A 13,920-nucleotide genomic window follows, 5' to 3' on the forward strand; every position below is an offset into this window, starting at 1 on the left:
ATGTATATTAAAAAATTATACAGTTTCATAAATAACGTAAATCATTGGGACTTGGGCGAGACGCTGAGATTCGTGACAGTCCCTTGCAATCCGTTACAGCCGGCGCGCATACTACGCTCTGCTAAACAACGTTATCGACCTCGTGCGCCGCGCGCCATTATTAACGATCCTATAATGGCCCTTAATTGGAATCACTTCGTAACGTTTATTCGCAATAGCGGCCCGCTCAGCCTCGGCTCTCGCGTGACAAACGCGATTACGCCAGGGCGGGACGTATTCGCCGGGGTAAAAAGAGCGTAGCGAAAAACTTTTAACGCACGAGATTCGATTGACAAATTAGATTGTAGAAAATTCCGACGGGCGACCCTTTGATTCCTAGAAAGCGCACACAGTTGGCTTAGTCCATCAAAGGAAATTACGGTGCACTGAAAAGAGAAAGAAATAATTAAAGACCCGAGTAGGTCTCGACTTTGGAAACGCGATCGTTGCCGCAAAGAATCGAGGGTATGCCTGTCATATTCCGCATGCGCATTTAGTTGGATCACCCAGCGCATGGAATTCTTAATATCGCGATTCAATTCAAACTTTTCGGAATAAATCATCGATCTGCCGAATCTGAGTGATGAGAATCAGAACGGACGCTACCTCGCTATATCCTTATTCCATGGGAAGAAAGGAAAGAGAGAGAGAGAGAGAAAGAGAGAGAAGGAAAGAATAAAGTCGCCCCTTTTCATCTGACGTTTATCGAACCGAAAGAAGAAAAGGAGGATGGTCCCTTAATTCTCAAGAAAATCTTATTCCCCGCACATTTGGAAAGTCACTTCTTAGAGAATGAAGTCAAGCCGGCTCGCGTCGGATCGCGCAATCCCGATTTTATATCACCGAAATGAACAATGCTTCTGAATATCCTCGTTTCGGATTTCGTCCTCGAGCATTTTTATCCTCTCAAGATTAGAAAAGGACCGTCGCCTTCGCGTTTATTATCCCACCATCATTTCTTTCCTAAACCACTTTCAACGGAGTACTCGACTTAATCCCGTACTTTCATGCCGGACACCATCGATTATCATTCGAGAGAGTTTCGAGATCAAATAAGATATTTTGCAACACGCCTCCGTTCGTTAATAGCTAAATGAGGGGATTTATATAAATTCGATAAGGGTGGAACAGAGATACGGAGAGCGATTACGACAAAAACGGAACGGAAAGCGTCGCGACGACGACAATCAGAGACAAATCACTTTGGGATTGACGGGGTAATTTTATTGCTATCATTTTGTATAATATAACAAGCCGCAGGCATGATGTAATAATAGACTCGCTTTGACATTCGAGGCGCGTGCAAACATCCCGAGAATGCGTTCGCGCCTAGCAAAGTGACGCCCTGAGATAATTTCGGTTCTCGCCCGGGTTCGGGCCGGGCGGGCCGAGAGGGACGAGCCACGAGGCCAGGACAGGGGAATCGCTACATGGAAATTGAATTACGTGCCCTGCTGCGAAATGAGCTGCCAGGGACCTTGGTTAGTTTCGACGACAAACTGCTCGCTACAGTACGCAGACTTGCCCATTACTCATCCCGCTGGTGAGACCCGTCGCGGAACTTCTTCCGTACCTGACTTTAGACATATATCCAGACTTCGTGTCCCAAAAGTACCGCTTATTCCGCTAGGACAACTTTTTAGAATAAAGCAAGAATATAGGAAGAGAGAGAGAGAGAGAGAGAGAGAGAGAGAGAGAGAGAGAGAGGGGGCAGAGAGAGAATAGTATTTCATCAATTCTTTTTTTTACAAACAGATCGCGTGACCAAGAGACTTTTTTAAGTATAACAAAGTTAACGCATTCGTCTCTTTTCCGCGAGTAAAAATTTCATAAATACCAATAAAGCTCGCGATATTTTCAAGCGCGTAACGCGACGTGCCGCTTTATTGCGAGATGCGTGGGCGATTTCGTGAGGGATATTTTCCCGTGTATACGTCGCGAATAATAAACGCCGCGTTATTGGTCTTACGACTCTGAAAAATTTATGGGTACCTTGTGTTTTTCTTCGTGTACGTGTGAAGATAAAATCCCCCCGTACGTAAAGGTGTTATATCGAACGATGGAATGAAGCGTAACTGACAGACATTGCGCTCCATCGTCCCTAACAAAGAATCGTTAATTGACGAACGACTTATCGATGAATGAGATCTTCGCGTTGCAAAATGCGGAAAATGAAAATGGGACGAGTCGATATTTATAATTAAAATCTTTGTCGAAAACATGTCAGCGAATGTAATCAAGTACATCGCTGCCAAATCGTGTCTCCTTTCTGCTTCGAAGCAATATAACGTTTAATTACAAAGATCCGAGGGAGCGTCCTAGTTGCAATTAATGTCGCCGACATTTTCGATGCGGGTACGCGAATGACTCTTCCCAGCGGCGGTTATCGGGCTGCATTGATATCGACAGAGACGAGAAATGAGCTTTCGAGCGATAATTATTACAATGCCGAGGCACACAGTTTGTGCGAAGTGGCCAGCTGCGACTGTGAAAGGGCTAGAGAAATGGCTTTTCCCTCTCTCAGCTCGGTAGTATCAAACGAGGAAAATTCCAAGCGCATATTAGAAAAGTTACACGGGATCGCCCGATCTTTGCGCCAAATACAAAATATGAAATTCTCTTATTACGCGAGAGAAAACACGGAATAAAAAGAAATACTATATAGGACGATTTGATATACGCAATTTAAACGGCAAACGGTTCTTCCACGACTGACGTCAGAAATGAAAAAAGCATTAAGAAGCATAACAACGAGGTTCGCTCGAATCGAATATTTCATATTTCACGGTATATAAGTTTCTCGGTAGTCTCTCTTAAGTTTCTTAGTAAAATCTCAAACTATCTCCCATAGGGAAGCTCTCGCGATTTATCGTGGGGGCACAGGGCGCGGTACGTGTTTTGATTACCAGCTTGACATCAAGCTAAGGGTGCGCGATGAGAACAAATACGGGGATGAAACCGCGGCTTTCCCTTCGGGATTCTAGTCCCGCGCGATTCGCCTTACTTGCCTTTGGAAATTCTCGCGATTCCGCAAAGTGTAAACAGGAATCAGCGCGGAGGCAGCGTCTCCCTTTGATCCGCGCCGGAATTAATTCGTTACGATAGAGAGGATGGAAAATAACACGCAGCGCCAGGAACGTCGACGTTAATTAATTTTGTCGGGTATCTCCCACGGAACCTTTCATCTTTCGTGCTCGCTCGCATAGTCCGTCTTGTGCCGACGCCAAGCTATTAGCCTATTCTACAGTTAAAAAGCGATTAAATTACTCAAATGTTCGCAATATTTATAAATACCAACGCGCGAATGTAATGGTCCCGCGAAGAATGACGCGACTATGACTATATCACCGTGTGAAAAATTTTACACGGTTGCATAATTTACATTGTTATTTGCATGTTACATTGTTACGCCCCCGTAGTTTAGTTTACAACTTATTATTACACCCGTTCGCTGAATTATGTATCCTTACGCGGCTTCTCGCGCGGCTTCTCGTTCATTATGCGGAAGAGGAGAGAAAGAGCGTATCGCGGAATATTGGAATATTCATAAATCAACTGTGCGTTTTTTGCTTCATTTTGCGTCTTGCGGCGCCAAGGCGTTGGAGAGGATCTCTCCAGCTGCGCTTTCGAGCGACACTCGAGGCACCGCGCGCGAAGAAGAAGAAGAAGCGCGCATCCATCCGTGGACACGAGGAAGCCCGCGGTGTCTCCGTTCGTGAAAACCCTCCCGTCTCCCGTTGATGCCCGCGCAGGCATAAACGGTGGAAAGAATCACGTGCCCGTCGTGTTAATTAAAGCCCCGCGATGTGGTCTCCCGTAGAGCGGAGGCATCCTCGACGAGGAGGAGTCGCCGGCGGTTTCGTAATTAATCCGGATGCACGGGCCGGAATTTGCCGAAGAAAATTCAACGCACGAATCCTCGCGCTCTTCGCATAATGAATACTTAACCCGTCGACACCGCGGACGGATATTGAAAATTAGACGATCCTTCTTCTTTTTCTTCTTCTTCTTCTTCTGTTCTCTCTCTCTCTCTCTCTCTCTCTCTCTCTCTCTCTCTCTCTTTTTTTTCTCTTAGATGAATGCAACGATGGAAATTCCTTTCTTCCCGCATTGTACATCCCGCTTAACGTGTTGTCCCCATTGTACAGCAGAGAATTTATGGTACCGCCGCTGCACCGCGGAGGTCTTCCGTTTCTTGCTTTTCTTTCGGCTGACGCTTGCTCTAATATGTATACGACTCACGTCCCGCAAATGGGAGAGACATCGTGACCTCCATGTGACGACTTATTCGCGATCCCTCGATATATACGCGCGCATTTCAAAACATCTCGGAATTCCGTCAACGCGCGTCAAACGGCTGCTAATAAGATTAAACGTCAGCCCCGGCAAAAAGCCGCGGGAAGAGGAAGGGAAGAGAGAGAGAGAGAGAGAGAGAGAGAGAGAGTTTGCGGTATCCGGTCTCGACGCGACGCGTTGAATTTGACGCGTCGTCAAAAACGGGCAGGGATACGCGCCCATTATCCGCCGCCGTACTCCGTCACAAATATTTCGAATACTTGGGCTAAAAGAATCGATAAGCTGCTTGTAACACCGGCATCTAAATTGCAAAACGAGATCGGGCGCGATGCGGGACCGGGGATGCGTTACCAAAATATTCATCCGGATTGTTCGGCATGGCGGCGCGCGACGATACGCGCGGGTAAACTGGGTCATCGTGAAATATAACATTTTTACGAGGATGCAGGATGCAGGATGCGTATCCGAAAAGAGTCGCCAGACTTCTCGTCCCAATGCGCCACTACTGGGCTCTAATACGATTATGCATTCGCTCGCGGGCAGTCGTGAAACAGAGCGTTCGCAGCGAAGAACTCGTACTCCGTTTCCTTCTTTTTTTTTTTTTTTTTTTTATTTATCTCGTCTCCGTCGAGATGACAAAATATCGAATTTTGTTCCAACTTTCTCCCCCTCCTATCCCCTCTCATATGAATGAAGATAAACGACTCTCGTCGGAGAGGCGCTTTCGTTAAACGCGGAGTAAGGATTTCCACCTGTTTCCGGAAAATGGAAATGCTAATTACGCTCTCATGTAAAAGAATTCCCTGTTGGCGGATTTTCGACACGGTTTCCCATACGTGCGCGAATACTTATTTTTTTCCCTATCGCTTATCGCGATTTGGAAAACGAAATTCGATTTCCACGCTCGCATGACATTTCTTTCCCCGAGCTTCAGATTCATATTTCCCCTGAAATATCGACACGTAGTTAAGAGATATCCTGTATAAATGTCTGAATGATTCTATATTTTTCGAATTCTAATGTAAAAATGTGCAATCTCGCGGATCTCGAGGATGAGAGGACGTGGCAGATTGCGTGATAACGCCTGAAAGAGATTTTTACTACCATTGTTTTTTTTTTTTTTTTTCGATAGTTTTAAAATTTTCAATTTTTCTTTTTAATGTATATACACATATATGGTCGATTGGCGATCGGTTTGACATCAATATCGAGGGCATTTTTGTCATTTTATCACGCACCATATTTCATTGCCGTACCGTACTCATTACGGAGGTCCGGAGAAAGGACGCGTTTAAGCATCGCTATACAATGAGGAAATTCCGCGCTCGAGGAGCAACCGGCGATAATTGAAAGGGATGAGGGGCGAAGGAAACGGCGACGTTAAGGGCGAAAGGTGACCTACAGCAAGGTGGCTGAGGTTGGGGCCGGGTCTAGCATCCGGTTGCTGGCTCGACGTGACCCGGATTTACCTGGTCTCTCTCTCTACCACCCACGCTCTTCTCTTCCCCTCCCCCTTTCCCTCCTACCCGTCTCTATGTGTTCACCTGTATTACAAGATAGATCTCGTAATCTAATAAAACCATCTGATAAAACATAGCGCACGTAGTCGCGCCGTCGTGTCGCAGCGACGCCTGACGCGGAAGAACGCGGGCTTTACTTCGCAATGGGATCCGTGATCCGTCATCGTGCTTGTCAAAAAATTGGATAACCCAGGTGGGAAATCTCCGGCTCTGGGAATTTCGAACGGTGGATTTTTCGGTCGATTTGGAGTTCTCGTTGTTGTTGAATGAGTTCACAGACGAACGATCGCTTTGAGCATCGAGCGATCGCTCGTCGAACATCGAGCGGAAAAATATCGCGCGACGCAATTATCGAGTATCGATTTTCCGCGAGTGGGCTCGCCGCGTTTTAGTTATACGCGCTTTCATTCGCGACTCTCGACGGCGCGACACGGTGCGTTTGCGCGATTAAATTAGCCGGTAGCGAGCTTTTACGCCAAACAACTGGCGACACGCGGCGCGTATCGACTTGGCGAAATTACCTCGACCCCGCTCTCCTACGGCGGCTGCTTAATTGAATTTCTTACTGGCACCTCATATCGCCGTGATATAATCGTAAGCCCCAATACACATCGCAATGTCTCATTAACCGAAACAATAAACGTCAACGCGGCGGACAAGTTTCATCCGCGAGAAAATCCCTTGAAGGAAGGTTATTAATAAGGTTTTTTCGATTACAATAAGAATTTTAATTATAATAAAGATATTTTGCTTTGTTATAAAGATTCACGTCATCTGTGATAATGCAAAATGAGATAGGAAATTGAATAATTACAAAGACAAGATATTTTGGTTTTACCTATAAAAACAATTTTAATAATTTAAATAATTATTAAAAGGTAATATTGCTCTGTTATATATCTTGTTTTGTTAGTTCATATTTAAAGTACATGAAAAATAATAATATTGGAGGTGCATAATTCACAATAATTCCTGAGCTAGAAAAATGTATGAAGCTATTATCGGGAAAATTTTATTCACATTAAAAATACATGGTCGGCGCGTATTGCGAAGGTTCCGTTTAAAATTACAAAATTGAGATATAAGAGGTAAAATGCTATTTTGCATACTGAAGTTCGACGAGCAAGTAATGGTAGAAAACCGCAGATCGCTTTCACATACTTATGGATAATTTACTTTATGAATTGCTTTATTACATTCTGTTAACACATAAATTATTCGACGATGAATTTGAAAAATGCAACATAAAATTAAATGAGAAAACGAATATTTGAAACACTTAAAAATTGTTTAAATAAAAAGTTTAAATATTACAACGATTATAGTAGGAAAAAATTTTTTTTCATGATTAATTTGATCCAACTTTAATTCGCGCGTTCGCGCGAAATTTTTTTTCATATTTGTAAAAGATGAATAAAATCAGTCGAGATTGTGAGGATCTCTTGTAAACGCAGATATGTTGGAACATTAATGCAGCTCATTGTGCATTATCTCAAGCTCAAATTATCGAAAGCAACTATTTACATTATATTAGCAAGTATTTCTCAAACGCTGCGATGCCAATACTGCAAAACTCGGTCATCCTTCACTTTTGTAGGCAAACACGGACAGCTGCGAGCTTTTCGCAATCGACAAAAGTGACCTCGTGTATTCCCCGTGAAGACTCATTCACGGCGACATCGTGTGTATTCGCGTGAAAATAACTGTGAGAACTTGGGAGTAGCTTAAAGACGACGAGGAGGATCGACTTTCGGATCAGTGTCCACATGTGTGAAAAGAAATAACAACTGAGAAGAACAACTATAAACAATCATTGTCGAATTTTTGAATTTTTCACTTCAGTAATTGCATAAATTTTCATGAAAATCAAACTCGAAAGATTCCGCGTGGTAGCCTCATATTCCGCCAGTAGAATTATCTTCAGCCTCGTCGATATCAGTCATTGTGACAGTCGAGTTTCTGTTCGAGTATAATGTACATAGACATACCGTAGAATTATATAGTATAATAAGAAAACAGACCGAGCATTATGTACCTTGTGCTTGAGAACGGATTGGTCTTCAGATCATTTTAGGCGATCTATAATTCACAGCGTTTAGGATAGAATTCAATCTCTAATTTATATATATATATATATATATATATATATATATATATATATATATCACAAGAATACTGAATATAAAATTACAAATAGTAAATTACACGTAAGTCGATACCTTTTAGATGACTGTACAATTAATGTAAAATACCTTATTCTAGAACATTAACTGTGAATAATAGGTTGCTTGACAAACCCGAAATTGACTTGTTCTCTTCTTCTTCTTCTCTTGACAAAATTTCGATGCTTTTGTGTAAATAGGTTTCTTAGGAGCGACAAGAAAACTTCGCAGTCAATTTCGCTGTCGTTATTATCGCGCGATCCGAGTTAAACCTTCTCGGTCCTCTCGCGGCGAAGGAACAGTCGACTTTTCGATGCGATTAAAAAGTTGGATCGGGAAGTGCGCGGAACGCCATTATAACGATGTATTCTTCTAGGTTTTACGCTCCTCCAATTCGACCCAGATTACCCGCGATCGATCACCAAAGTCGATATTCCGCGAGCCTTAATTCGCCGAGCGAAAACGACAGCAGGACTGGGCGAAACCCATCAAAGTTAAGCACTCGTTAGAGCGCCCTCGTTCCCGAACGAAGTTAATTCTGAAGTTGCTATTGCGGGCGAGATCGCAGTTCTGAGTTTTACAGTCCCTTATTTTCATTCCGCATTCTTCCTCCGCGCTACAAATTGCATTATAATCACATCGATTAGGAAATTATGCTCGTAAGTTGCTCATCTATCCTGAATAATAGCGCGAAGAAAGGAAAAAAAATTAAAGAAAGAAAAAAAAGATTCAAATACACCTCCTCCTCCTCCCCTTTAATTGGGCTACTTATCTATGAGGAAAAACTGAATGTTTTTTTTTTTATTGATTTTATATTCACAATTAAAAACAATAATCAATTCAACATTGCAACATTTTAAATTCTTTATTATTATTATTATTATTATTATTATTATTATTATTATTACATATTTATATTTTTTATGTTTACAAGATTTTTTGTCATGAAAATTCTCGGATTTCGATTTGCAGAAAATCTGGAAAAGAATTCTACAAAGTTAGTGCCGTAAGCTAACTTCATTCATTTTTCCCGGAAGAATCCTGGAAAAATGAATGTGCGACAAATTGGTAATGTAAAGTCATGCTTTGATGTATGAAGGCGGATATATGATTCTACATGATCTGAAATTAAATTTGCTTGATAAATATAATGGTGCTTCAGTTAAAAGACTGGCAAAAGAAGAGAGGTCAATTAAGTAATTCCCTTTAATCGTTTGCAATAAGCGAATGTTGTTACTCGTTTTTTCGATCAGTTGAACGTAATTCTCTCATATAAATTTTTCAACAAATAATTCCGCAAAGTCTATGAAAATAAATTGCAAAATACCGAAAGCCCGTTCCGCCCGTACAAGCATTTCCGACTTGTTGTGTAAAGTCGGAGAAGGAAATAAGATCAAGCCGCCCGACACTCGCGGCAAAATTCGAAAATTAAATAAGACCGAATAAATAGACTGCTTGCTCGCGCGCGAGATGAGCGAAATGAAAATTCCGCGGCGCGTCTCTCCCAATAATCACAGTAATGGAGAGACAAAGGGGCCCTTCTACGTCCGGGATGTCGCACGAGCGACGGTGAAAAGAACGAGAGAAGGAAATGCAGGAGAGACGCGGGAGCTGAAGTGAAACGTTAAACAAAGCGATGTCAGCCTGTCACCTCCTTTAATCGTCCTGTCACAAAGCAAGCGAAACTACGTCTACGTTTCTCCGATTGAAACAAACTCGGTGACGCGGAACAACGGCGAAGGAGGAAACTTTTGCTGCAACAAACATCCGTCCGTTGTGAAGCGGGCTGAATAAATCTGCATCTTTATCGATGTTTATTTTCCGCCGAGGTATTTTGCGCAACCGATTAACCGGCGTCTCGATATCCAGTGATATCTGATCGAAAGAGCGTCCGAGGGGGGGGGGGGAGGAGGAGGCGCGTCGTCAAAGTATCGACGTATGCAGCCGCAATGTGTCGATGAATCCGCAGCAAAGATCTTTCATTTCGATTGATCAAAAAGCATTGAGATTAAGAATATCGAGTAATAAAAGAGAGAAAATGAAAAGAGAAAAGGATTTCCCCCGACGAGAGAGAGAGAGAGAGAGAGAGAGAATAGTCACACACGAGCGACGAATCGAGGTCGCGCGCTTCATTCGGCCGCCATTCGTAGGGAAGCTTTTTTTACGGCTCGCTCGAATGGAAGGATTACACATCCTGGAAATCCTGTGTGCGACAGGGACGAACGGCTGCCGTCTCTCGTGCTGCTCGAGAAACGATGCATGCGCGAGTGTCGTAAGAAAAATTGCAACCCGTAAGAGAAATTCGTGAAGAGAGTGTGATTTTCCTTCTCATAAATTTCCAACTCGTATTTTATCGCGCGAGGATTATTAACGATCCCCCGGGAGTTGATAATTATCGGTTCTCGATCGTTCAACTCTTTCTGCAACGCGAAAAACTGTGCTCCTCGCCGGACGTCGGGAATCCGACGAAAACTCTCGAGGGGACATTTGTATCTCGAAAGTGCGCCATGTAATTCAACGCCTTGCAATTCTCCATCCGCGACTGCGACACACAGCCGTTCAAAAGAATTCAGTGGCGAACCCCGAAAGCGGGACAAGGAAAAAGGGAAGAGAGAAAAGAGATTGTCATCAAGTAAGGGCCGTTACGGGACACTCAGGATTTTTCAGTAGACATGCCGACTGAATGAGGAATCCGGCTTAAAGTCGCATTTTCAAAGCTCACTGCGAATTCAATGCCAGAGTTTTCTGCACGTCCGTATAACACTCCGGGATACGTGAGACTCACGAGAAGCATTCTTAACGAATGGTCTAAAAATAAGACAAAAAGAGAAACCGTAACATTAGGCGGAGAGGCGAAAAAGAAAGAACAGCAAGAGAGAAAAAGAGGGAAGGGATGAGGAGAGGGGGCGGGGATGGATGGAGAGAAAATGGGATAGATAGAATCGAAATGAGGTTTCGCTTCTGAAACGGGACGGGCGTTACAAAAGAAGAAATTGGGCCACGGCGAACTTAGTTGGTAATAGATTTCATTTGGGAATTATCCCGTTACATTTTCTGTCCACGTTTTTAGATATTTCGTTTAAACTTTGAATGAGAATGCGCGGAGCGTCCGTGTTTATACTTTACAGTTCGGCACCGTTTGCCCGGAATTTCGTATGGGCAGCTTTGCCCGGTGTGTTTGAGAAACACACCGTGACGGCGACTACGCCTGACAATGATGAAAATGAAATTTCGCGCGTGTCCGCGCCGTGGACTCGTCGCTGGCGAACGAGGGGCACGTTTCGGGATTAGCTTCTGCCTCGAGGATTACCGGATCTCTCGTTCCGGGATTTCGTTTCCGAGATCCCGGCTCGCGATCATTAGAGATCACTGTGGACGACACCGTAATTCTGGGCGCGTGCCGATATGCGGTTAACGGAGGCCACGCCACGAAAAGAACCCTACCCCCGTTTACAAAATGTTAAAAAAGACTGAGCGGAAAATGAAGACCTCTGGAAGAAATAAACTGAAATTTCTTCTCTCGCGTCTGCACGCCTTGGAATGCGCGAGCCGCAAAGAAGATCACTGAAATATATCTCATAGAGACATTTCGATCGCGAACGCGCGATCAACTGAAAAACTGCTGTACACATGACAAGATAAAGCTTTTCCGATATTCCCTTGTAAATAACGACGGTAGAGTACAGTGTGTTCGATATACATCGTGCAATTAATTAATTTCGGATTAAACTTCATTTCGTGTCGCAATAATTTACCCGCAATAATTTAAATATTTATAATATAAAGCATATTAATGCAGCGTTTATAACGGTAATTGAAAGCAGGAAATGCAGGAGATTGAAATTTCAATTAACCTAGCGAAGCCTAGGAAAGCTTTTAAAATTTGTAGGAGCGTATGTCGTACCTTACAGCGTAAGGAACTCTTTTTCGCGAGATACGAAAAAGGATGTTGGCAACGAGTCGGGAATATTTCAAGCTTAAGCGGCGGAAAACGGGCGTGCAAGACAGGTGGACGCTGCAATAAAAGTTTGAGATCCCCGATCGCGAAGTGAAACGAAAAAAAGCGCGGGAGGCGATGAGCTAAGGTAAATTTTAAAGCGCTTCGAAGTAGTTAACGAAACGATTCGAGAAGCCAACGGGGAGCACGGGAAAATTTGTTTGAATTGACTGAATATCGCTTGTAAAACGTTGACAAATGTTTCCGTGGGCGGTTTCCATCGAACCGGCGGGAATAAGCCGCCGCGCACTCGAGGTAAATTCTGTCTCGCCAAACTTGATATAATACGTTTCAATTATCGAGCCCGACTTTATGAGGACTAAGAAAAGAATCGAAAGAGACTCGATAACGAGTTGGTTATGCAAGCGGCCTATTACAGATGCAATTACGATATCGATTAAGTACACGGGAGCAGCCGTCGCCATTTGATCCGCTTCGTCAATTGAATTATCCCTGGTACAAATAGTTATTCTCTGTGTGTGTGTGTGTGTGTGTGTGTGTGTGTGTGTGTGTATTTGTTTGTCTATTTACATTTATGTATGTGTACGTGCGAGTGACAAATCTAAATCACATCTCTCTCTTCGAGTATCCGCGTTTGTTCGCGACGTTTCAACTGGATGGGTGCTCGAAACGTGCCGACGCGTCCGGTGGTCGAAGCAACGATCGATAAAATTCTCTTCTATTCTTCCGAGACGCGATCGTCTCGAAATAAGACGTGGCATCCAATCGCGATAGAAACGACGCGAGATGCAAACTCGATTTCGTTTCCGTAGACGAAACTAGAATGTCCAGTGTCGTAAGACTGCCGTAAATTATCAGCCGTCGCGTACGTTTCAGTCTCGTTGATGTTCCGTGAAAATTAACAACGTACACCGAATGAAAAGCGTATACTAAAATGAGAATATACCCAATATACGCAAAATTGAAACAGGTACACGTGTATAAAAAAATGTCTATCAAAGTTGTTACCGTGAGGAAATTGCTCAAGTTATTTTAAACCCACGTTCGGCCGACGAGCAAAAAGAAATTTACGCGTTTACGGTGAAAGACATCGATAGCAAAAGCGTGGGTACGAAGTGAACGCTACTCATTATTACAATCCGCATTACACCCGTACCTAATAATCTACATATAATAGCTCGCGAGAATATAAACGTAATACGATTAATAATTGCTTGGTGAAATGTCGTCGAATAGAATAATATATACACACACACACACACACACACACACACACACACACACACACACACACACACACATATATATATATATATATATATATATCTTCGCGCGTATATTATTATACGGCGTTAATTACCATATCAAAGCCAAATTTACAAGGGCATGTAATCAAATGCTTTCCTTTGCAACGTTATAATCGTATTACACGCAAGTAACGCGAAATTATTAGTGCGCTTTAGCAGTTACAGCGCGACACGTGGAATGTCGCTTTTAGAAATGCGACGCTCTATGTAAGGAGAAGTAATTTTACAAAGTGCCTATTATAATGCCTCGTAATTAAATTAACATAGCTGCGATACGTCGTAATTATTATTATAATTCAGCACCGATATTAGTTTCTAGTCGTGACGTTTAACGTTCGATAATTTCAGCTTATAATGATAGGATAATATCGCATATTGAGAATAATATCGACGAAATATATACGGAACCCTTCGACCGAGTAACAAAAACATTTACTACGTTATTTATAAATTTTGTATTAATTGTTTGTAACAAAAATGTAAATTTGTGAAAATTTGAGTGAAAAGTTAAAAGTGAAAAGTTAGCCGAATGAAGAGCCGTCAAAGCATCACGAAAAATCAGTTATATATTATCACGTGGCCAATGTATATTTTGTAATCTTCATCTCTCAATTCCGCGAATAAGTCCTCGTGACGAT

The 13,920-nt window shown here is 42.8% G+C and overlaps 1 protein-coding gene across 1 annotated transcript in view; it reads right to left on the minus strand.

The window, feature by feature from the left end:
• Nucleotides 1-13,920, minus strand: part of LOC105430774 (uncharacterized) — a 43,558-nt gene that overhangs the window by 13,994 nt on the left and 15,644 nt on the right. The gene's annotated exons all lie outside the window — the stretch shown is intronic.

Source organism: Pogonomyrmex barbatus, unplaced genomic scaffold, assembly GCF_055798465.1.
Source record: "Pogonomyrmex barbatus isolate J1 unplaced genomic scaffold, ASM5579846v1 scaffold17, whole genome shotgun sequence".
Classification (NCBI taxonomy): Eukaryota; Metazoa; Arthropoda; class Insecta; order Hymenoptera; family Formicidae; genus Pogonomyrmex; species Pogonomyrmex barbatus.